This window comes from Mustela putorius, unplaced genomic scaffold (genome assembly GCF_011764305.1).
Source record: "Mustela putorius furo isolate JIRA1106 unplaced genomic scaffold, ASM1176430v1.1 tig00003909_pilon_pilon_pilon, whole genome shotgun sequence".
In the NCBI taxonomy this organism is placed as follows: Eukaryota; Metazoa; Chordata; class Mammalia; order Carnivora; family Mustelidae; genus Mustela; species Mustela putorius.
Genome location: NW_025422057.1, coordinates 21,698,169 through 21,722,670, shown reverse-complemented (window position 1 = coordinate 21,722,670; position 24,502 = coordinate 21,698,169). Strand labels below are relative to the sequence as shown.

Genomic DNA, 24,502 nt, shown 5'->3' with positions numbered 1-24,502 from the left:
ATAATATAAAGAGGCCTGTGTTAACGGAAATTGGAAAGGGAGGTGAACCATGAGAGACTATGGACTCTGAAATACAATCTGAGGGTTTTGAAGGGGCCGGGGGTGGGAGGTTGGGGGAACCAGGTGGTGGGTATTAGAGAGGGCGCGGATTGCATGGAGTACTGGGTGTGGTGCAAAAAACAATGAATATTGTTATGCTGAAAAGAAATAAAAAAATATATTTTTTTAGGGGGGAAAAAAAAGAAATAGCTTTCTTAACTCCACCGTAATAAAGAATTAAGAAACAGAAAAAAAAAAAAAGGAAAAAAAAAAAGAGGCCTGTGTTAGAAGTGGAGAGCCAATAGCTTCATAGCTGATAGAACTACTTAACTGGTCCTTTAAAGACTACAGCTCGTGACCTTTGCCTTAAGGAGAAAATGGAAATTTTAGAATCCTTTATATTTTATATATTACATTATGGTTTATAACGTCTTTTCTTTCTTTTTTTTTTTTTTTTTTTAATCAATTGAGTGTAGTTCCGCTCCACAGTTTCAAAAGGTGAGAATGGCAGACATGATCACCTCAATTTCCCATACGAGGAAATGGGAGTAGACAGCCATTCATATGCCAAAATCACGGGTGTCACAAAAGCCAAATTGGAAGGAAGACACTCTGGCTGCCAGCTCATTGGCTAATCACTGTTGCAGGGGACTCCTACAAATCCACAGGTAACCAGAATCCCTTTAACTAATGAAGTCTACTAATGCTACTGCCTTGGGGCAAAGAACTCTGTGGTTTCATGTGGCACATTGTCCCAGGTCAGAGAGGAAACCCATTTGTTTGCTGACTAGTTTTATTAGGTTCTGAAGAAGGCAAAAAGAAAAAAAAAAAAAAGTCTCCAGTTGAAGGTATTGGATATTTGAGGTAAATTGAATTTAATGTTTCCTGGAACACCAATTTTATGTTATTTAAAAACCCTGAAGGAGTACAACTCAGCTTACTACCTTAAAGGAACCATGTCTTGGATCACACAATTTCTTTCAGTGCCAGTGAAAAGCATAGCTCTGAGATGCATAAGGATATCCTTCTAGCTTCAGTAAAGGGTGAATTCAGGTGAATTGGAAAATGAAGAAAAAAAAAAAGGAAGAAAGAAAGAAAAGAAAAGACATCCCTTCCTTAAGAAACTTTATTGCCATCTGCCGGGAAATTGAAATAATAACTACACAAAGCTAGGAGAACAATAAGGTAAAAGTGATCCTCAGGATTTGTGCAGTGTACAACTTGAACGATGGTTAAGTGGTGACCTCTGTTTTCTCAGATACTAGTTCTACGGACTAATAAAAAATGTTATATGGACTCTGAAAAACAATCTGTGGGGTTTGAAGTGGCGGGGGTTGGGAGGTTGGGGTACCAGGTGGTGGGTATTATAGAGGGAACAGATTGCATGGAGCACTGGGTTTGGTGAAAAAATAATACTGTTTTTCTGAAAATAAATTAAATAATTTAATTAAAAAAATTAAAAAATTAAAAAAAATGTTATATGGGGGAAATGAGGGATTGATAGTTATATTTAATGGCTCTTTGCTTTGTTTTGACTGTTGTACTTTCCATACCCTTTAATAGACTAATGGGTTTTATAGATTTCCAGACAGGAGGATAACTGCATTCCCCAGTTCTAGGCCCAAAGGAGGGGAGGAGGAAAATAAACCCTTTTCTTAAGGAACAAACTACAGGGAAAACATTCTGTGAAACAGATCTGAAAGATAATTTATCTAAATAACACCCCTCATTTCCCCTATAGTCACCACCATTTACTTCAGCTTTGTTAAGAAAGAGGAACCGTGCTCCTTTCTACTGGATGATGCAGGAGTACTGTTGGGTGGGGGAGGGGCACTTCTCACTTCCCCAGGATTCCCTGAGGAGATTTTTAGTTCAGTTGCCTTGATCCACAAACATGTGCGCATACACACATATGCATTCCAAATTTGGCATTTCTGAGTGAGTACTTGTGTTTCAGTTTGCCAATTCCTTCCCTCCCTGTCCCTTCTGTAAGAGGAATTTCCTAATCTGATCATAGATACTCAGGGAGAATCTGACAGCAGTTGGATTCTCTCCCATGGGAAGGCATGGATCCTGACCTAACATACTGGCCTGGGGGCTCATCTGAATATTTCTTTTTCTCTTAAATGTTGAGTATTTGCCTCCCATTACGGAGCTTGACAGGCCCCGAACCTTTGCTCTTTTTCCCTCCTCCCAATGAAATAAATCTCCCATTCCAGTCTCCCCATTTCTGATCTAGCATTTCAATTTAAAACGAGGTCTGAGGTAGGAAGCCATAAACAATTCCCATCCAGCTTTGCCAACGATAAAATGAGAGCCCGGTCAACCTAATCTCTACCAGGTTCCCTTGTTTGATTGCTACCAATTTACAGGCAGTGAGATGGTAGATTATAATATTAGCATACCTAAGAATTCAGGATAATCTGTTGGGTTTCAACTTCGTTATGATCATGAAATACATTTTGTACCTTAGAAAGTCATAGGCTTTCTAATAAAGCCATTAGCTACCTTATTACTGGAGGGATTACAAAAATAACCAGGTGGGTGCTTACCAAGTGTTTCAAACTTTGGATTTTGAACCAGATGACATTTAAAGTTATGTACAATCCGAAGAATCTATTCATGTTGGTAAATTCTACTAAATGTTTAACTCTAAAAATTCTAAACAAATATATCCACGAGAGCCAGAATGATATGTTGCTCAAGATGATGAGCTTGGAATCAGATAGTCTTGTGTCTGAGGCCTACCACATTTTCTTCGATACCTTGGAATGTTGCTTCATTCTCTGACGGTAAGGATCCTAGCTTCTGAAATGGAAATAAAAATATTACTACATAAAAATATTTTGAGAATGAAATGTAATAATTAAAGATGTGTATCATAGTGCCTGCCACATTCTAAGCACTCAACAAATATTAGCTGTTATTATCATTAGCCTTATTACTGAACGTAATTGAAAGCAGAAGGGACAATAAACAATTCATCTGGCAGAAAACTAACAAGAAAACCAAACAGAAGCAGAGGTTCTGAAAGAACAGCAACATCAAAAATTACAGATTTTTCCTTGACTTGGAACATGGGGCTATAGGAAGAGGCTGTCATGGCAGCACGATCCGTAATATCCACCCATTTTGGTAAACTGTATCCCTACTCTGGATTTGTCCTGCAAATCTGCAGCGCTCATGTTCTAGGGCCATTCTCTACACATCAAGAGGAAGTTATAAAACATGGACCTAAAAAACTATCAACCATTAGTCATTAATTCCTTTAACACAATATTTATTAACATCTAGGTTACTGAGGACTTGGTTCTAGAGACGGATGGGAAGGCAGTAGGCTTTTCCCCTGTCATGATGTCATTTGACTCAGAGTTGGAGAGGTGGGAGATGGGGAGAGGACATATGGACAAATTTCTCACTCTCTCACTCTCTTTTTCTCTCCCTCCCTCTCTGTATTTAGCATAGCAGGGACATCCTTTTGTAATGACCATGACGTTGCAGCTCCTCTCAACAAGAAGGTGAGTCTCTTGCTCTACTCTTAACCTAGGCTTGCCCGTGTTACCTAATTTGTCCAATGGGATATTAAAAGAAAATAAATTTTCTCACAGGGACGTATGCAAACTGCTTGTCAGCGGGCTTACTACCTCCTGCTGCTACTGGGAGCCCTGCAATGTCTGTTTACAGAAGTCAGAACAGCTCTGAATTCTTGGAGCGGGAGTGTGTTGCCTGGGAGGTAGCGGGAGGCGACCTGCTGAAAATATGTTATATCCCTATCAGGATGGTAGTTACACATGTGTGTGTGTATGTAAAAATTCATTGAGTTCAAGTTTTATTCACTCTTGTGCATATTGTCCCTACTCTCTATACACAAGTGTGCTCACACGCGTGCACACACACACACACACACACGTATAGCTAGAGGATTTTCCATGAGTTGTAGAGAAAAATTGGGTCAGTACAGTATCACAGAAGCTGGAGGGAATAACGGTGAACTCTGTCGATGTGGTCAGAAACCTGAGGGAGATGAAAACGGCAGGATCAAGCGACGGGGAGGTTGTTGATATACTTGATGAGAGCAGCATTCATGGACACACTTGGGGAGAAATCTCATTTTATAGTAGGTTTGTAGTGAATAGAAAGTGAAAAATTTGAGATGATATCATGTTTATTTTGATGGGATACTAATATATGATTGTATATGGATGCAGTTCAGGAGACAGAAGGAATCTGAGCTACTAGAGAGAAGATAAATGAGAGAGGGGTGTTTTTCTTTAAACTTGAGACTTTTTAAGAGAACCTGCCATCATCATCATTATTATTATTAGTAGTAGTAGTAGTATTGATCTGCTCTATTAAAAGGGGTTTAATACATGTCAGGTGTTAATCCTTTTATTAGTCCCAATCTATACCTTAATGGAGCACTTACAACCACTCAACCCCTCTGTAGACCCTCAATATAAACGAAGAAGTTTGCCATCAAGATCTCTCAATTCTATGGCAGAGTTACAAACTTGAGTCTCTCATTTTTTCTTGGTTATAGCAGGTAACATGCATGCACAGTTTTCTCATGAAGCCCGTGAAAGATTTCAGATAGAAAATATGCTAAAGAACACCCCCACCCCCTGTTGGGGATCTAGATTTATCAGTAGAGTTGTCTTAGGGTAGACTTGTCTTTAAAATTCCCCAAGGTGCCCTTCTGGCTCTTCAAGTTTTAATTTCTTTCTTTCATTCTCACACACTATGTACATTTCCTTCTTCTCCTATGCCATTGTCTTGTCACTTATGACATTAATGTAGAGAGGAAATCTGTTAAAGGCAGTCTTTGCATCTCTTGATCTTACCATATGTCTCAGCTCAGGCATCCCTCTGGATTTCAAAGAAGGTGAAGAGAGGGAGTAAGGAAGGGCATTGGGCAAGATGCTTGTATCTTTCCATTTCAACTGCTTTCTCTCATCTATACCAGAGAACTATTAGAGCTGATGGGGCTTTGGGGAATCCTTTAAATCCACCCCCATTCATTTACAGATGAGGAAAGAGTGGTGAGTGAATTTACCTAAAACTTCAGTTATTTATTGAAAGAGGGGGTCTCCGTTGTCCCCTTCCATGCCTGACTGTGTGTTTACTGGAAAAGTAGCTTCCTATTGTTGAACTACAAGTGATGGTTCTCAAACCTGGGTGATCATCAGACTTAGCTATAAATCTTTTAAAAACCGACAGCTAAGTCTCACTCCATAGCTTGTGATATCTGAATCTATGCTAGTGTTCCTGTCCTGAAATCTATAATTAGGCAGGAAAGAATTAATACAGCATGCCTAATCTTTGGAAAGGTCTGTGTGCATGTTAGCCCTTGCCTGGTGTCTGGATACTTGGATCATGTCAAGTTCTCTATGTGATAAAAACACTTTGCCTGCCTGTCACATCAAGCATGGGGTCTGGAGCTTGATAGTTATGGCCAGCCATCATGCCAACATAACCAGTTCCTAATGAAAATCCTGGCCTCTGAGTTTCCACTGGGGGTATCTGAGCAGAAGAACAGTGTATGCATTTCCTACTGCTTTTCAAGAGTGGAGAGAGAATGTGTTCTTTGTGAACTTTTTAGGGAGAGCCAAAGCCTGCATGTGAATCTAGACACATATTAGATACCGCTTGAGATATCTTTTTTCCTTACTGACACAGTTGTGTATTCTTACTGCATTGTTGTAATAGATCTTGGTCATGAAAACTGTATGCCAAGTCTCTGGAATCCTACTAGAGAAGCCTGCATGTGAATCTAGACACATATTAGATACCGCTTGAGATATCTTTTTTCCTTACTGACACAGTTGTGTATTCTTACTGCATTGTTGTAATAGATCTTGGTCATGAAAACTGTATGCCAAGTCTCTGGAATCCTACTAGAGAAGCACCATGCTTGTTGTGGTCATGGGGCTGCTGAAACAAATTTTGTCAAAAGTGATTCCATAAGTAGAGACATACTGTTGACAAAGAAATAGAAACCTATCTTCTGTGTCTTGTGAGCAGCCAGGTTTGGAAACTCCTAGAGAAGACTGATTGGAACGTCTTGAGGACGTAACACTTTCTCCACGCTTGTCTTTACATAACCTTATTCAGCAGTAAGAGGAACCAAGGGGATGTTCTCCCTTTGATATAGGCATTTCAAACTTAATAGTTCCAAAAACAAAATTTTGATATTTAATCCAAAATCATTTCTGCTGATAATCTTCTTTCAGTAAATGGCAATTTCAGCTTTTTATTCTTAATTTTCTCAGACCCAAAACTCCAAAGTCCTCTTACTTCTCTCCTTTTTCTCACCCCACATGAAAACTGTGATTAATGCAGAGACTAACCTCCCAATGTATCACAAAATGCAGTCCGTTCATAATAGCTCCACCTCTACTACTCTGGATTCCATTGCCTCTCTCACCTGACATATCACACGACTGTCACACAGATGGTGCATCTAGCATGGTCACTCCATGAGGACCCATGCATGGTCAGCCTGTTTGCCCCATGGTGTCTCTCTCCTTAAACCAAAGGTCACATCATATCACATCTCCCCTCAAAAAATCATCACTGGCTTCCCATCTCCGTTAGAATAAAATCCCAAACCCATATCACAGCCCGCAGACCTCTTTATAATCTAGCCCCAACTACTGCTCTGACCGATCAGTCACATACATCCCTCCACCAAGTCCTCCCCTCCAGCCACATTCTCTTTCTTGCCGTTCTCACCTCCTCTTACCCAAGTGTCTTTGTGATTGCTGTTACCTTTGCCTAGAATGCTTTTCTCTCAAATACTGGCCTGTCTCAGCCTCACATTCTGCAGATCTCAGCTCCTTTGTCACCACACTCAAGAAACCTTTCCTGAACAGCCGAAGCAACACAGCAACCTCCTGTCTGGTTCTTGTTTGTGGCCTTATCATGCTTCGTTTTTCTTCACAGCACTCATGAACCCTGGAAATCCTATGTATGTGCTTGCTTATTTGCATACTGGCTTTTTTTCCCCTTGTTTCTGCTCCCGGTTCTATCCACTGTGTCTAGGATAGTAAATGACTCAGAGGAGGTGGTGAAAAATAGCATAAAGAAGTGAGTGAGCTGAAATATGGAGGGTGAGGAGTGACTATTCAGTGAGAGGGGATGGTCAAGGGAAGGCTTACTTAAGAAAACATCAGTGTGAATTGGACCAAGGGGAAGGACACAGGAGACTGCTGCAGCGGCCAGGGGACAAAGCAGTTAAGGCAGTAACATACTACAGGGACTGTACAGAAGTCTAAATCCCTTTGGTCCCTCGGTCTCGCTCATTCGGTTGTTCTTTAGAGTCAAAGATTTTCTCGGTCCTCAGTTTCAAGACTGAGCTGACACAGCGGATTGACACGGAGAACATGGGAACAGTTCTTCCTAGTTTGCTCCCGCTCCAGAGCTTTCATTAAGTCAGCAAACCTTTCCTTTCCACGGTTGTATGCCCTGACAGAGCTGGGTTTCATGGCTGCTCCTCTGGGTTCCTGCAGAGCTACATGAATTGATGAAAGGAATGGCCTTTGACCTTCCAGAAAAAATCAGGGTAAGAAAGCCCATTTCTCTTTCTTTTCCTTTATTTTTTAAAAATAGGACTCTGAATTCCAAATAAGCCAAGAATATAGAGAAACTTGAAAGTGATTAAAAAAAAAAAAAAAAAAAAAACTTGGGCGCAGGACCCAAAACTCCTCAAAGATTGAAACATTTGTTTGAAAGGGACAAAGTGCCATGCATTTTAAAAGCAGAATCACAAAATAGATCTCTCTCTCACTCTCACTCCCCACCTCCTGCTGCTTAAGGGGATACTAGGACAAGTGACATTTCTATTACAGATAAAAAAAATATATATTTTTAACTATGTTTTGGAGATATTTGCCAGCTGGCCTATTATGGCTAGAAGGGAACGGCCATGGAAAATGAAACTCCACTAAGGTTATTTGGGCATTTGCATGTTTTGCAAGAAAGACTTATGTATAATTATGGAAGGGATATTTCGGACTGAGCTGGTGGGAGCAGGTATAAAAGTAGATGCACTCAACGTCACTTTCTTTCACTGGATGTTTGACAGGATCTAAACCAGATTGAAAATCTATTGAGATACAATCACATTCCAGGAATCGGAGGTGACAGTAGCTTCCCTTCTTGGAGTCTTGTGAGCCGACACTATGACCAATAACAAAACTACTTTATGTAAAGAAATACTAGGTGGCTCAACCAACTACTGAAAATCAATATAAAACAGTGGTTAAAAATGGGAGCTGATGTCAAACCGCCTGATATGAAAGTTCAATTCTACCCTCTTACCAGATGTGCACCTAGCAAACTAGGAAGAATCTCTCTTCCTTTGTTTTGTCATACTTTGTGTTACTGCAATTATAGGATCAGATAATCCCCTTGGAATGTGTAGAAGATAATTTTGTCAAATAATGAGGCCCAATAAATGGAAACTATCATTATTATTTATATGGGGGCACTAATTTTATGTAAGTTAATCACAATTCCAAAAAACCTTCTTTTAAACTTATGACTCAACAAATATTTATCAAATTCTTACTGTGTGCTAGGTACCAGTCTATATAACGTAGCTGACAAAAAAAATAAAAATTACCGTTCCTTCTCTTAAGGAGAAGTCAAGAAGGTAGTACAGTAAGGTATGAGTATATGTCAGTGGCATCACAGGCTACACTATGATAATTTTCCAAATAGGTTGTATGAATAATATATGCTTCAAATTGAAGGGAAAGAGAGATGGTTATGAAATATGGGGGGACCACTGACGGAAAACAACTTAAGTTAGACCTTCCAGGAGAAATACATCTGGTCTGGATGAGAGGAAAAGAAAGTTCATTGCGCACATAGGGGAGAACAGAGCAGGACTTGGAAAGGCAGGCTCTGGTCTCTGTCAGTGAGGGGAAGCTCTTGGTTGGAGCAGATGCCTCTTGTTTAGATGAATGGAGGAGAGAAGAGTCTTATAGGTTAGTGGTAGACTCTGGGTCTGGAGGCATGCTTGAACACAAAAAAAATTTCAGAAAACAAAGAAGTGCCTAAGTTTGTGGGGAGATCTCCAAGAACACAATCAACACAAGGAAGTCCTGCCTTTGGTGGAAGGTGGGTGGATGACTTCCAGTGTTTTCCTCAAGCTCAGATTCTGGGTTGGCTGTGGGTGTCCTGCCTATATGGCTAACAATCTTAGCCAATTTGGGGCTAAAAACATGATTTCTTGGCCCTCTGCTATCATTGATTCCATGTGTATGTTCCTCTGTCTAGCAGGGCACACATCATACAACATGGGTAACATGGAGGAGTTTCCCCCTCCAGTACCTCTCCCACTGGATGGTTGTGAAGATTTAAGAAATTTCTAGAATGTGCTACATTATCATGGACAGTATTAATGTAAGACTGAAGGAAATAGAATGAATTTGATATTTTAAACTCACAATTGGTACTAGGAACAGGGTAGGAGACAGAGTTAGACTTCAACCCTGCTGTATACTTTCTTTCCACCCCAGCCCCCAAACATCATCACCTCCATTTGTACATGAATCTTGACTTCATTCTCTCTCTTCAGCAGTGCATGCTGTGTAAGTCAATGCCATGTGTATTTATCTACTCCCTCCTCTAGTCTGTCCATGAAGTGGGCATGACTGTTTCTTTATTTCCCAGATAGAGAAAGCGGTACTGAGATAGGCAGGTAAATAACCCAAGGTCAGAGTCTTTAGTTAGCAGAATCAGGGCTTGACTCTGGTACAGCTCTGTTAGATGCCAAGGCTGACAAGGTTTTGCTGTAGGACTTTATGGCTACACCACAGAAGCCTTGCTCTCGGCGAGCTGCTGCCCACATGCTGCTCCTTGAGACATGGACTTCAGATACCCAGGGCATCCCATTTTGGCCTCTTCCTTGGGCTTTATTCCTGCACCCCTAAATATGCTTTTCCTTCTCAGTCAACTATGGGCGCCTTTGAAAATGTATACAACTCTGTTTTCATGCTATTGACAGAAAAGATAGTTATAAAATGGACCTTTCTATAACGAAGGGCCACATGGCCTGCCCTGACAGGAGCAATGGTGGGACGTAGCCTGAGAGCAGCTTTAGGATCGGACGCAGCCACTCACGGGCTAAGTTCCCTCATCTCAAATATCTTCTTTGATGGTTTGGGCCTCAGTGTCTTCATCTGTGAAAGAGGGAACACGGCCTGCTGCTAGGAGGTTGAAACCAGATCATTCAGATGGAAAACATTTAAAATTATTAAGCATTAAACAAATGGAGAGCATTATTATTTGGCAGGCAAATTTGCTATACAGAAGCAATCAGATTAACGGGAGAGGAGTTCACAATGAAGGGCAGGAGAATGGGCACTCCAAAACATGCCACGTTGGCGTATGAATTACCTTGAATTAGAGTTACTTAAGGAAAAACAACTGTAAGAAGGACATAGACTTCCTTGGTCTCCCTGAAAGCAGAAAATAAATCTCTCATGCAAAGATACCCTCCTTGTGGCAAGAGGTAGAGAAACTCCCTTATCACCAGAGACTGGGAATTGGGGACCAAGAAGGCCGTATAAGCCAAATTTGTAATATCTTCACTAATTAATTCCCCCAAGCCAAACCCCCTTTGTTCTGGCAATACCTCACATATGTATTCTTTGTCTACTATGTATAAGGCTGGTTGCTTTGCCCCTTTAAGCCTCATACTTTATTTTTCTCTTGTTAATCTAATCTGTCTTTGTCAACTTAACTATTAGGCCAACCAAAGAACCTAGAAGGGAGGAAGAGAAAAATTTTTCTCCCCTTTAACATCCTGGTGAGGCCAATCGTGGTTGGAGTGAGCTTGGGCATGTCACTTAACAGCCCTAAGGTTCAGTTTCCTAATCAGAAAAATGGGGATTTGGGATTACTCACAGGGTTCCTGGGAAGATTGATCAGGGTGTTTGGTTAAAACATCATTGTTTATAAATCACTGTAATCTTTGCCATAATTGATTATTGGTAGGAAAAAAGGTATTTATAAAATGTAAGTAAATATGCACGGAGATAAGTCTGATTTGTTGGAAGAACTTCAGGCCCCTGAGGGCCTTATGGAGGCTCCTGTATAAAGGAGAAAGCTGTACTGGACGGTTATGCTCTATAGTCTGAGTTGGCTGGAAAAGGGTCAGCTGCCTGAGATTAAAACTCCTCTTCAGTGATGGGAGCTTAAGAAGACTTGTAGATAAATTTATTACTACTACTCATCTTGTCTTGATAAGAGCTTGAGCTAGGCAAGTCTGTGCTCTTCCTCTTTCAAGAGAAGGGAGTAGAGTGGATCTGTCGTTATCAGCCTCAGTCCCTTCGTCCTTGTCCTTGGGAGAGCAGATGCAGAGTATCTTGTGTATGGGAGGAACTGGGCAGAACAGGCCTAGGGAACAAGGCCAACAACTTCCCTAATAACTGTGGCACCCGCTTCCTTAACTTTTGGCTGCACCCCAGGCTTACTCAGTGGCTGTGGCCTAGAAACTCGCTGGCAGGCAAAGGGGTGGTCTTGTTGCTGAAATTGAGATTCCAGAAATAATGATAATAAAAGCTATGTCTTTTTAAGAGAAAGCAGCAGCATAAGAAAGGTCAACAGAGTACACTTATGATGACCAAGGGCTTAGGAATCGGGGATATGAGGGTATAAGCCCCAGCTCTGCTATTCACAATCCTTATAGTTCTCTACACATTCTATATGCTGAGTCTGTGTCCTCGTCTCTTCAGTGGAAATAATGATGCCAGCCTTCTGATCTGTTGTGGTTTAATGTGATTAAATAAGATAATATATGTAATCAGATGAGCATTGTGATAGACACCCAGTAAATGTTCAAATATGAAAGCTATTTGATGTTTTCCTCTTTGAGGAACATAGACACTCACACAAACTCTGTTAAGTTTCTGCCTGCTTCTGTCAAAATGAAGACCTTAATTAGTGCTGACCTTGGATAAGGCAGTTTGCTAGAAGCAGTGGGTTATAAAAAGTTGTTTACTTAGTAGTCTTGTGTTTAAATAGCTTCTCAGCTAGTAAAACATAAGTAGGGGGTGGGGGGAAGAGTTGGAAAAGGTCACATATACATCAAAATAGCAAGTACTATAAGAATTCAGCTGAGTAAATGGGAAACATTTCACACACACACACACACAATCTTTTTTTGTTTTGTTTTGTTTTATTTAGTCTTTCATTTTTCCAGTTTTTCGGTCAATTGGTAATATTAGTGATACCAATATTGTCCCAAGAACTGTGCTAGAAATCATGTTAGGTTGGGTCTTAGACGACAAATAGGAAATACAGAGAGGAGACAACTGGGATTATTTCTCTATGAATTTAACTGACTGAGGAGGAGGAAGAGGAGGAGGGGGAGGAGAAGGAAAAAAGAATGTCATTCAATTTTCCTTTGCTTTTGCTTTAACCACATATTGATAATCCTTTTATGTATCTTCATCCCAAACTCCTCTCACTAGTTCTTGGAAGGCAGCTCCCTAGATATCGTAACAATATCTCTGATTCAGGACATTCTTATGTCTATTAGGGCTATTCTCTTTTCTTTAAAAATGGGCACTCCATATAGTTCCTATCTTGACTGAGGTCATCACTGCCTCCATTAGGAGAGTCTGTCTGTCTTTCCGCATTCTAACTGGGTGTGCCACACTTCAAGACCTAACTATCCCCTGACAGGGAGCTATTTCTATGGCTAGTGATGTGAGCAGTTAAGTAGGACAAGACAGCTGCAGCATGACTGTAGTACAACTATCCCCCACCCCCTGGAGCCTAGGGACTCTTTTATGTACTGCTTGCTATAAAATCTACTGGGCCATTGGCCATAGGTTCTTCAGCTACAGTGCGACCCATAGAGTGTGTAACAGCCATCTGGCCTCATCGCATCACTTTGTGGGCCTTGGGGAGACGCACTGGTACTTCCAACCTCATGCTCCTGCTGTGATCTGTGTGGTGACTAATATCTTAATCTGATCCAATGAGTCTCAGTGTTTACTTTTTGCACCTATGGAGTTATGCAAACCAACCTGCTTGCTGCCTTAGCCATGTTCTGTAGGGTTTTGTTACTCCTTGCTCTAGAAGACTGGGTTCCTCTGACAGCATCTGTTCTATAGTTCAAGTTTAAATTCAACCTTATTTCCAGTTCTTTCCACTCCCTGGAGCATATAACAACATTATTGTATGATCAGAACATCAAAACCTTGCCACTCCAAAGTTCTATCTTTTACCTTGCTTTTTCACATTTCTCCTAAGGTTATTCTCCTTAGCTGAGAATTCTTATTCATCTCAGGGAAGTCTTTCTTATAATTTAGTGATTACTTGAGGGATTTGAAAAAAAGTCTAGATTTAAATCCCAGCAACATTACTTGTAATCTTTAAGTCCTTTAATAGTTTCTTACTATATTAGTGCCTCGTTTTCTTCCCCAATCAAAAGGGGTTAGTAAGAGTAACTAACTTACTTGGTTTTATGAGGATTATATGAATTAAAACATGGAAAGCACCTGTAACAGTGCCCAGAAAATAGCAGGAGTTCTGTAAATGTTAGACCTATTTTTTTTTTTTTTTATTTTCATCATGGACTCGAGCCTGGTGGTATCCTAGCTACAACACAGTTTTCAGAACCTTATCACTCACATATCTGAAAGCATATTTATGGTCATGTCAGCAGAAAGGAAGGCACACTCCCAAATCTTTGACCTCTTGTGATCTGAACCCATTCTTCCTCTTTCCTTTGAGTACTCTTTAACCTCATGCAATATTTAGGTCCTCATAAAGACGTCCTCCTACTTCACACGTAGTACGTCCTTTTATTTCAATGAACATCTTCCTGGTTTTCTTAGTTTTTTTCATTTTGTTTTGTTTTGTTTCACACCTCAAATGCCTAAGACTAATCTATGTCTCAACACAGTGAACCTTAAAAAGATTCAGTCAATATTTCCTTAATGAATGGCTGAATGAAAAAAATAAGGGAAGGAAATAAATAAGCATTAGATCCGCTAGGTAAGAATTTGTGCATTGAGCAAGAATTATTTTCTAGAAGATCACAATGACTGTAGAATTTCTTATGGCCCTCATAAAAATTCAATGTTTTATATATATATTCACTTTTTTTTATCTTAGGAGGAAAAAAATCTCACAGGATAATTCTTATTTATGGTTTCTTTCTTGTTTTTTATTAAATATACTCATACTTCTCTTTATTATTCTTTATATTCTAGAGGGAAGAAATCAGAATTGGGTATCATTCCTGAGATTTGAATAAATAGGTTTATATAGGAGCTTGCATCAAAAATCTTTATTTACACGTAGAGAAAATATATGCCCAGGTTTTCCACAGCAAAATCTCAGTTTATGCATGTTTTTTGGTGTAATTATTAAGAACTCCTTCTTTTACTCTCAGAAGAGTCTCAGTTTTGAGGAAAAATCATATTTTTATAAGGAAGTCATAAGGAAGTTTTATGGTTAAGATTTCATAAGAAATCAAAGAAGAGCCAGATATTTACATGCTACGGAATATTTAGCTGATCCATCAACAATTTTTATTGAGTGTTCTCTGGGTACTAAGCTCAGTATTCATTGTTCCTTTTGAAACATTGTTCTTCTTTTTCTGTTTTTACCTTTATTGGGGGCTGCTTTACCTAACCTGCAGATGCAGGGTAATAGAAGATCAGGTAGAAGGGTTCAAAACAACTATTTTAGTTCTGTTTCTCAGAAATCCCACTTGGACTTTCATATAGGAAAAGTGAATCTATTGTCTATGTAAATAAAAAGTTCAAAACTACTTCATTTCAGGAATAGTTGGCTATGGATATTCAAACAGTGTTATCAAGAAACTACATCTACCTCTCCTTTTTGCTTTGTACTAGGCTGGCTTCATTCTTAAGAGAGTTTTTCCTTCATGGACAACCCCAGAAGATCCAGACTGACATTCCTGATTCTTGTTACAACATATCCGTTAGCAAGTTTTCTTTCCAGTTGTCCCTAGCATGTTTCAAGATTCATTCTCATTGGACCATTTTTGTTTATGAGTCCATATATAACCAAGAGTCTAAGAGTTTGAGTATGTTGATTATCCAGACCTGAGTCATATGCCACCTCTGAATATGGAGAACATTGGGACCAACCCAACCACATAAATGGAGATTAGTAATTATTTTCCAAGAATGAGGGCCTTTAAAAAATTAGGAATGGCAAAGCAGGAATTTCATAACCAACTTAGGTTCATTCTAATCAATCTTGTTGCCAATGGTTCTATGATCCTATGTTTGTCATGGTAGACTAATTTCTGTCCATCATTTATTTTCTTCATGAAATGAACACTGGGGCTCCTCTGTAGTACAGTTGGTTAAGCATCTGACTCTTAGTTTCAGCTCAGGTCCTGATCTCAGTGTTGTGAGAATGAGCCCCACATCAGGCTCTGTATTCAGTGCAGTGTCTGCTTAAGTTTCTTTCTCTCTCAACTCTCCTACCCTCCCACACCCCCATGCATTCTCTCTCTCTCTCTCAAATAAGCAAATAAATATTACAAAAAATAAAACACTTATTTCATATTCTACAGCTGACCAAAGTTTTATTGGCACTTGTAATTGGGCATGTGTATGCATATACTGCTCCCCCCCCCCCCGAAAATGACTCTCCTTCACAGGAGAGTCACAGGCTTTCAGGCATCTTCTGCCTTGAGACTTGTCATCTGAAAGTTTTTTTCAGCCAGTCACAGCTAAGGGAAGATATGCAGATGGGCAGTATGCATGGGATAGTCATATAGGGCAGGCCTGGAGCTACGCAGAAAACTTAAACCTGCATTTTGTCACAACTTCGGAACTTAGCTAAACCTTACTGTTTAGGGGTATTGATAATCAAGGAATCTCTGAGCATAGAAAGAACTTGGACCCCATTCACTGAAGCTAACAAATGACTCCTTGTTCCTAGGAAAAAAGCCATCCATGTTCCGGTCCAGAAGAAGAACTTTTCTTATTCTCTATGTCTGAGCCCCAGCCATTACTATGTTCTAGTACTTTGAGACAGGAGACTCTGATATATTTATAAAGACCTATTAACCTCTGTTTGTCCAAAGGCCAGCTCTCAGACGTTGCAAACTATCAGCCTGGATTCCCAAGGAATTTTTGTCTTATCCTGCGGGTGAGATCTCCAGGCCAGGTGAGAGTCTGTTCTGACAAGTCTAACCTTATAGAACAACTCTATCTGCAGACTGACTACAGTAATGCTCTTTGTCTTGGTTGCTATTTGCCATCTAGTTTTTAGTGCAGGAGTCATTAACTCTGAACTCTCCTACATTCAGCAATTCTTATGACGGTATTTCCAGGCTTGCGTCAGTTAACGGGCCACCAACCCCTTGATAGCAATTCCTATTTATCACTCAGCTGTAAGTATTGTCTCCAGGCAAAGCTTGGCCTACATGGTCTGAGCCCTCAAGCAATTTTATTTTGACTCATTCTAAATAAAATCGAATTACTCAGAGTGTGTGGGTAGGTGAACAGGAAAAAGGAGGTTGGCAAGAGAAGTAGAAAAAGGAGAAGGAGAAAGAGAAGGGGAGAGGAGGAGGGGGACAGAAGAGGAGGATAGCAGAAGAGAAAGAGGTAGAAAGACACAGAGAGAGAGAGAGAGAAATTGCATGTTCTCTGCACAGTGGTCTTAGAAATCTTTCAAAGAATGAATAGGAGAAAAAGTATGTGACCACCTGTCAAAGAATGAGAGGAAATAAGAGAATAAAACAGGCAGGAAAATAAAACAGGCTAAGAAAGGATGAGGGGAACTCAAAACTGAAAAACTGTACAGAGAAAAGATTAAAGAAAAGTAAAAGAAGGGTCACTAAAAAGCCTGTTTAAATATGTCTCTATTTTCCCATTCTCACTAGCAGGGAGTTGATCAGTGAGCAATGAATGAACATCTATTATTTTCTGGATATATATATCTCATCAAGTGCATCTTTTGAGGAGTATCTACCATTTGTGCAATGCTGGGTAAGTGGCAAATGACAGAGTCTCAGAGGTACAGGCTTTCAGAAGAGGGAGAGGTCTGTGTTAGCTGAAGAACTGAGGGAAGGATTCCCAGCAGTGGATCATGCAGTCTGGGTAGGACCAAAGCAAGGACTGAGGGCACTCTCAGCAAGGGGAAAGGCAGAGAGATACAGAGATGCTGGACTCGATTGGGAAATCTGCAGCACATGAACTTGTAATGATAAAAGCATTTGATGCAGGCAGGGGTAGTTAGAAAAAACAGAGAATCCAATGAGAGATTGTAAGGAAAAATGGGAATGAATAAAAGAAAATATAGGGAGATTGAAGGGAAAATAAATAAAAGAAAAAGGCATAGAGTGAGAAAATAACAAATGAACTTTCAGATGCTTTCACATTTTCTGGGCCAGAACCATCATGTTGGTCTCACATGGCACTCCAAGAAGAGTTAGCCTTGCCTCTGGCTCAGCATCTACATCTGTTCCATTGATGGGATGTCCTGAGTGGCAGTCCTATGGGCAAGAGGCCATGTTATACACCTGAACATACCCAGCTGAAGTGCTGGTGTTACAACAGAGGCAAGGATAGGCAAGGAAGTCCACAGCCACATTGTATTTCTCCTGGAAAATTTTTCTAGATAACTTTTTTTAAAAAAATGTGGTTCACTTGACATTTAAATCCTAAAACTTAAAATGCATTTTCCTCAATATAAACAGGATTAAAATAAATTTGGGAGTGAGTTATGGCCTGATGGTTTCTAGCCCAAAAGTTAAAGTGATTCTTAGTTATAGTAAGTATCAGTCAGTCATCAGCTTTCGCATGGGACAAATGTAATATTCATCAAATTCTCCATCAAAAGCCCAAGTACCCTAATACCATCTATAATCTTAGCTTTTCATAATTGGACAAAAGCCTAACTATTCTTGCCTTATCCTTCACTACTCAATGATTCATACTCAGAATCCATGCTAGTTGAACCGCTTTTGGTAACATGAATCATTTCCTACATATCCTTGGTATGTATCCAGGCTAGTTGGTCTTCTAGGAACATTTGCCCCCTCCCCTTCATCCCCCTCCCCTCAAACTCTTTTGCAAGGTTATCTTTATTCAATAATTCTACTGGCAGGTGATTAAGTTAAAACCAGGTTATGAGGGTGGGTTCTAATAAGGTTCCACTGCTGTCCTTATAAGAGGAAATGTGGACAAAATAGTCTTATTCTCTCCCATTTCTATATAACTCCACTCTCTACTCAAGAAAAGTAATTGATACATGGGCTTCTAACACTATAGATTATTGCTGTCTGTGTTCCAACCTGATAGAAATTCTCTCATGTTTATATTATGTACTTGTCTGTGTCTGGCTTCTCTTCCTCAGTGTTAGACTGTGATATTCATCTACACTGTAGCACGCAGCTCATAGTTCCCTCAATCTCACTGATGCCTAGTTTTCCAGATAATAACATATCACAGTTTATTTAGTGATTGTTGGAAATTCTTGTGGAATCCTTTTGGAGATTTGGAATTTCTTTTGAGTAGATACCTGGGAGTAGGATCATTGCACCATAAGGTATGCATAAATTCATTCAGCTTTACCTGATGCGAAGTTTTTTTTTAAATTTTTTTAAAGATTTTATTTATTTGGGGGAGAGAGAGAGAGAGCGAGCAAGCGAGCACACAGAAGAAGAGCAAGAGAGGGAGAAGCAGTCTCCTTGCTGAGTAGAGAGCCCAATGCAGGGCTTGATCCCAGGATGCTGGGATCCTGATCTGAGCCGAAGGCAGATGCTTAACTGAGTGAGCTACCCAGATATGTCTGATGCAAAGAGTTTTAAACGTGTTTTATGCACATTTACAGTCACAGCTGCAGTGAGTGTTCTAGTTCTTCATTATCTACACTTAATATCATCTGTCTTTATCATTTTAGTAATTTGGGGGCATTTGTAGAGGTTTTTCTCAGTTTTTCTTTTTTTTCTTTTTTAAGATTTTTATGTATTTGACAGATCAAGAGAGAGTGAGGGCATGAATTGGGGTAGGGTCAGAGGGAGAAATAGACCCTCTGCTGAGCACAGAGCCTAACACAGGGCTCTATCTCAGGACCCTAGGATCATGACAGGAGCTGAAGACAAATGCTTAACCAACTGAGCCACCCAGGTGTCCATACAGTAGTTTTAATCTCCAAGTCATGATGACATGCATGTGACCATCTTTTCATGTAGTTATTTGACATATCTTATTCTGTGGAGGTGGTTCAATTACTTTATCCATTTTCTATTGGGTTTTGGTTTCTCAATCATTAATCTGGAGGGATTATTTGTATATTCTGGTGATGAGTCATTTATTATATAAATTATTACAAATATTTTCTCCTTGTCTGGTGGTTTTCTTTTTCATTCTCTTAGTGTTGTTGAATGGAAAGTTTTTGATTTAATGTCTCCATTATTAGTATTCTAATACTAATAGAACTTTTCACATTATTGATTTTTCTAGTTCATGTGGTTTGCCCTTCTTTTTTTCATTTAGGTAATCCTTGCCTTCTGCATTATCCTATTTCTCTATTTTTTAGAATACTTTTAAAAATAATTTATGAATCATTTCAAATTAATATTTTTAATGCATGGTGTAAAAAGGGATTTTTCCTATCTACGTTTATATTTATATGTTTACTGATACAGATAGATACATAGATATGGGAAATTGACTCTCCTTCATTTTCTACATGCCTCTTTTGATTTAAAAAAAATATTATGAATGTAGTCTAGGTTAACAACAGTTACTTTTTGAAAAAAGTATTTGTCTACCTTAAGATCACAAATCTGCCTGCAATTTTTTAAAAAAATATTCTGGGTGGTAGAGTTATATATGTATTTTTCAATATGGAGATCCCATCGATTAGCATAATTTATTGAAATATCCATCTTCTTCCATGTGTACTACATCATTTTTGTATAGAAAGAAGACCATATAACTGTGAGTCTGTTGAGGACTTTTTTATTGTGTTCCCATGGTCTATTTGTCAATCCTTGCGCCAATACCACACTACCTCTGTTAGAGTAGCTTAGTAACAAGTACTGTTATTTGATAGTATAAATTCTGACTTTTTTCCTTCAAAAAAATTGTCTTGGCTGTTATTTTCTCTTAGAATTCCCAAATATACTTTAGAATTTGTAATTTCAAAATATCCTTATGGAACTTACAGTGTGATTGTGTTCAATTTATAAAACAGTTTCAGGAAAATAGAACTTTTCACATTATTGATTTTTCTAGTTCATGTAGCAAATATGTACACTTTTAACCTTAAACATTTTATATCAATAACATTTGTGGATTTCTCTATAGAGTTTTGGACATTTTTAAAAAGATTTATTCCCAAGTATTTGCTTTTACATGGCAACAAATAACAAACAGGTTTTAGATTTTTCAATTAGCAATATATAGAACTAAAATTGAATTTTGCATATGAATCTCACTGCTTATATTTATTAATTTAATTTTCTGTACTTTAATATTGTAACCTTAGTATTTAGATATACTAAGAGCATAGTCATCATTCAAGAAAACTGACAGGTATTAAAAAAAAAAAAAAGAACTTTTCCAAAGTGATGTCTTTTATTTGCTTAGCTTATTGAAGTAATTAAGATAACCAGTACAATGTTAAATAAAGTTATTAAAAAGGGCATATTTTCCTTTTTCCATCTTTCTGTGGGAAATTCAATATTTCACCACTGATAATGACATTTGTTCATATTATGTACCATTATTTTACCAATGTCTGTATTGATTAGGTCCCTAGCCTTTGGTACTGCCTCTTGTTCTTTTTGTTGTGGTGAATTTTTCCGTCTTGTCATTTTGTCCAGATAAGAGTATATTATGTACCATTATTTTAATATCTGTATAAATCTGAAATGATCTACCGTCATATAATCTTCACATTGATCTTTTTTCTGTTTTTCTTTGGTTCATTTTCATAAATCTTGATAAGGAGTGTTGCATTACTACTGTTATCAAAGAACTAAATCTTTTAAAAATCTTATTCAGTGAAAATATTTTTATGCCAGGAGAGTTTCATGATTTAACATTCTGTGAGCGTGGTTTTTGCTGTTCTTTTAACTCCTTAAAATGAACGCTTTACTGAAGGGGGGGAGGGGGAAGGGGCTGGCTCCCAAACAGATTTCCACTATGCAAAATGCCTGAGGCCATTCGCTCTGAAGAGCTCTAGTTTTAGATTCCTCATTGCTGTCCAAATATCCCGAGTACACATTTTGCCTGGACCGCAGCCTTCTAGTGTTTTTGAGATGTAAAGACATGCTTCCTGGAGCGCCTGGGTGGCTCAGTCATTAAGTGTCTGCCTTTGGCTCCGGTCTTGATCCCAGGGTCCTGGGATCTAGCCCCCCATCAGGTTCCCTGCTCAGTGGGTAGCCTGCTTCTCCCTCTCCCATTCCCCCTGCTCCGGTTCCCTCTTTGGCTGTTTCTCTGCCAAATAAATAAAGTCTTAAAAAAAAAAAAAAAAAAAAAAGACTGGCTTCCCAACCCCTTTAATCTGGGTGTGTACTCAGAACCCAGAGTATGGATCTATGGTTAGAGCAGTTTAGCCCTTCTTGCTGGAAACTGAATTTCTCACTATGCTCTCTGTGCAGAGTCAGTATTATCATCTTCATAGTAGGAAAGCAGAATATGAGCTCTCTTTTCCCTTGAGTATCAGCATAACACCTACTTCTACCCTCTTTAAACAATGGACTCTTCTAAGAGTCTGTGTTCACATGTACACTTACATACACACACACACACACACAGTTGACTTTAAGCATGGATGTGCTGAGTGTTTGGGACATGCAATGAATAATTTAATATCTGGCCCAGAGAAAGTACCCCCAAACAACAAGAATGAGGGAGTAAATAAGTAAAGCACCTGGAAAAATGCGTTGGTGTCTTTTTATGCTAAGATTTATTCATTTATTCAACAAACACATGATGAGTGGGAGACACGAATTCTTCGATTTCAGACATAGAAATGGAACCAGGTAATGTGCATATAAATATGCACAAGATGTAGTTCTTTCTTCAATTGATTTCCTGTTCAATAAAAAGAAAATGGCTAACAAAGAATACATGGCAACATGAGAATATAATCATATGACGAGTGTAAAACATGCATGATGGCAATAAGTTGTTCATTAGTGTATAAAATCTTGCATTTAATCAATTTATATTGAATTTCTAATCTATGTGAAGAACGATGCCAGTCAGTGTTAGAGAAAAAGAGGGAAAGTACAGAGTTATCATTGACACAATGCCTGGCCTAAAATGGCTTAGCATCAAATAAAGAAGAAAGTTATGTCTAAGTAAACTCAAGATCTAAAAGAATGTACTATAGACATAGATAGATAATAGATACAGTAAATCTTATGTTTTATATGTTAGAATCTATCCATTGATTCTTTAATGCAGCCAGCATCCACGAGGTCTGACTTTACATTGGACATATGTCACATGCACTCAGTCATTCTACTTATCTGAAAACAAAGGAGACTGTATATTGGAGGCAATATAATTAAGTTTCTGGGAGGCAATATTTGATAGGATAGGATATACATAAGCGGTATGGAAGGGGAGGGGAACAGCAAGTATGGTAAGTGGCTTAGTAAAAAAATATAGGGACAGGGGAAATAGATTCCCAAACAGACATACTGTCTAATCTGTATGTGGGAGAATTATAAAACAGAGACTAAGTCAGGGAGTTTGGGAATAAGGTGAAAGAGTGTCTTAAGGTCTCAGGGTTTTTGTCCTTACACAAAAATTCACTTTAAGGTTGATCTACTCATTTACTTATGGCATTGAGCATGGTCAGGTCAGTTCAGTTCAATGCAATCCAATACAAATGATTCAGTACAAATTGAGTGCAATATTACATATTTTAATGAATTAACTTACAGCCATGATACATGTTTTCTAACAGTTTAGCATTAAGTTGGTAGGAGTCTTCAATCCGTTAACATAAGCTGGGGTCTGACTCTTAGGTCTTTAGAGTGAAAAGAGTTAAACATAGGCCCTGAGACGGCAGTGTCCATTTGGGCAAGGAGATGTTTCTCTTGGAGATAAGATGCTCAGAGTCCTATTTCTTCCATATGACCAGGTCATATTTAAAAGAAGAACAGACTTAAAGGAAAATACTTCCCAAAGTCAGAACATCACAGAAGGATCCCCAACCCAAATGTTTGCTCAGTATCAGGAAGGAGGCAGGCATGGGTGCAGAATGACTCATGATGAGAATGAATGCAACATCCCTACTCTGGGGCCTGTCCAAGAAAACACATTGTCTACTTTCTCTCCAATTTTGGTCAGTCTCTCCAATTGGTCAGTGCCAATTTTTGGCACTAGGACCCCAGCAGGGAAGCATGAAAAACCAATTTATGAATTATTCAGGTGATCGCATTTTAATCCTTAAACCTGGATGTTATCTTGACTAATTGGCACTCAGTTGGAAAAAAACCAAAACTACAAAATTCTAGGTTTCATATTAGCCAATTGGAAGAAATAGTTCCAGCAAACCTGAACTAAGAAATATTTTAAATGCTCATAATCTTCCCTATTTTTCTCAATTATTTCATTGCACAAAATTATATAGAGAGAAAATAAAAATTCAAGATAAACATGAATAAAAAGTATTCATCAACCCACCATCTAAAAATAATCTTCTAACTCTAATTTCTTCCTCTTGAAAATGAACTTATAAATCTTTAAGAAAAAAAAAGAAAATGGACTTATGCTATACCTTGTACCTTTTAAAGACCCCTAAATTTGAACCCATTTCTACCTCAGTGTACTTACATCATTTTATTAGCTTTATCATATTCTATTGTATAGAAGTCATAATTTAAGCAGTTATTGTTGGACATGTGTACTGTTGCAGATTTTTCAATACTATCAACAATGCTGTGATATACTTTTACTTTTTCATTTTAATTCCAGTATAGTTAATGTACAGTATTATATTACTTTCAGGTGTACAGTAACAGTTCAGCAATTCTATGCATACTAAGTATTTAATGGACATTCTTATATTTAAATCTTTGCATACTTCTCTAATTACATCATAGAGTTAATTTGAGGGTGAAATTATTGGATCTAAAAGTATAAAACATGTATTTAAATTAAAATTTCAACCTAATTGATATTTTTAATTTTCTTTACCATATGCTATATGTCTGTAGCTTCAACTTATTCCATGAGTTGATATACACATGAGTAAAGATACCTAAAGTTATACACACCCCCAAGTTCATTGTAGCATTATTTACAAAAGGCAAGTTGTAGAAACAACCTAAGTGTCTAACCAATGGATAAATGAATAAAGGAAGTATTAATATGTATATATTACTTAGACACACCAAAGAATGAAATCTTGCCATTTGCAGCATTATGGATAGACTTTGAAGGCCTTATTCTAAGTGAACTAAGACAAAGAAAGACAAATACCG

At 38.5% G+C, this 24,502-nt stretch overlaps 1 long non-coding RNA gene across 10 annotated transcripts in view; it reads left to right on the top strand.

Annotated features, from left to right (window-relative positions):
• Positions 1-24,502, top strand: part of LOC101675448 — a 44,685-nt gene that overhangs the window by 5,738 nt on the left and 14,445 nt on the right. For 4 of the 10 annotated variants that reach the window (XR_001181367.2, XR_001181362.2, XR_001181369.2 and 1 more), the window contains 5 exons: positions 516-707; positions 3,500-3,557; positions 7,511-7,600; positions 16,130-16,212; positions 16,934-17,036. This is a non-coding gene — a long non-coding RNA (uncharacterized LOC101675448). Of the gene's footprint in view, positions 1-515; positions 708-2,622; positions 2,832-3,499; positions 3,558-7,510; positions 7,601-16,129; positions 16,213-16,930; positions 17,037-24,502 lie in introns of all 10 variants that reach the window. The other 6 variants (XR_001181365.2, XR_006603203.1, XR_001181366.2 and 3 more) reach the window with 6 other exon arrangements.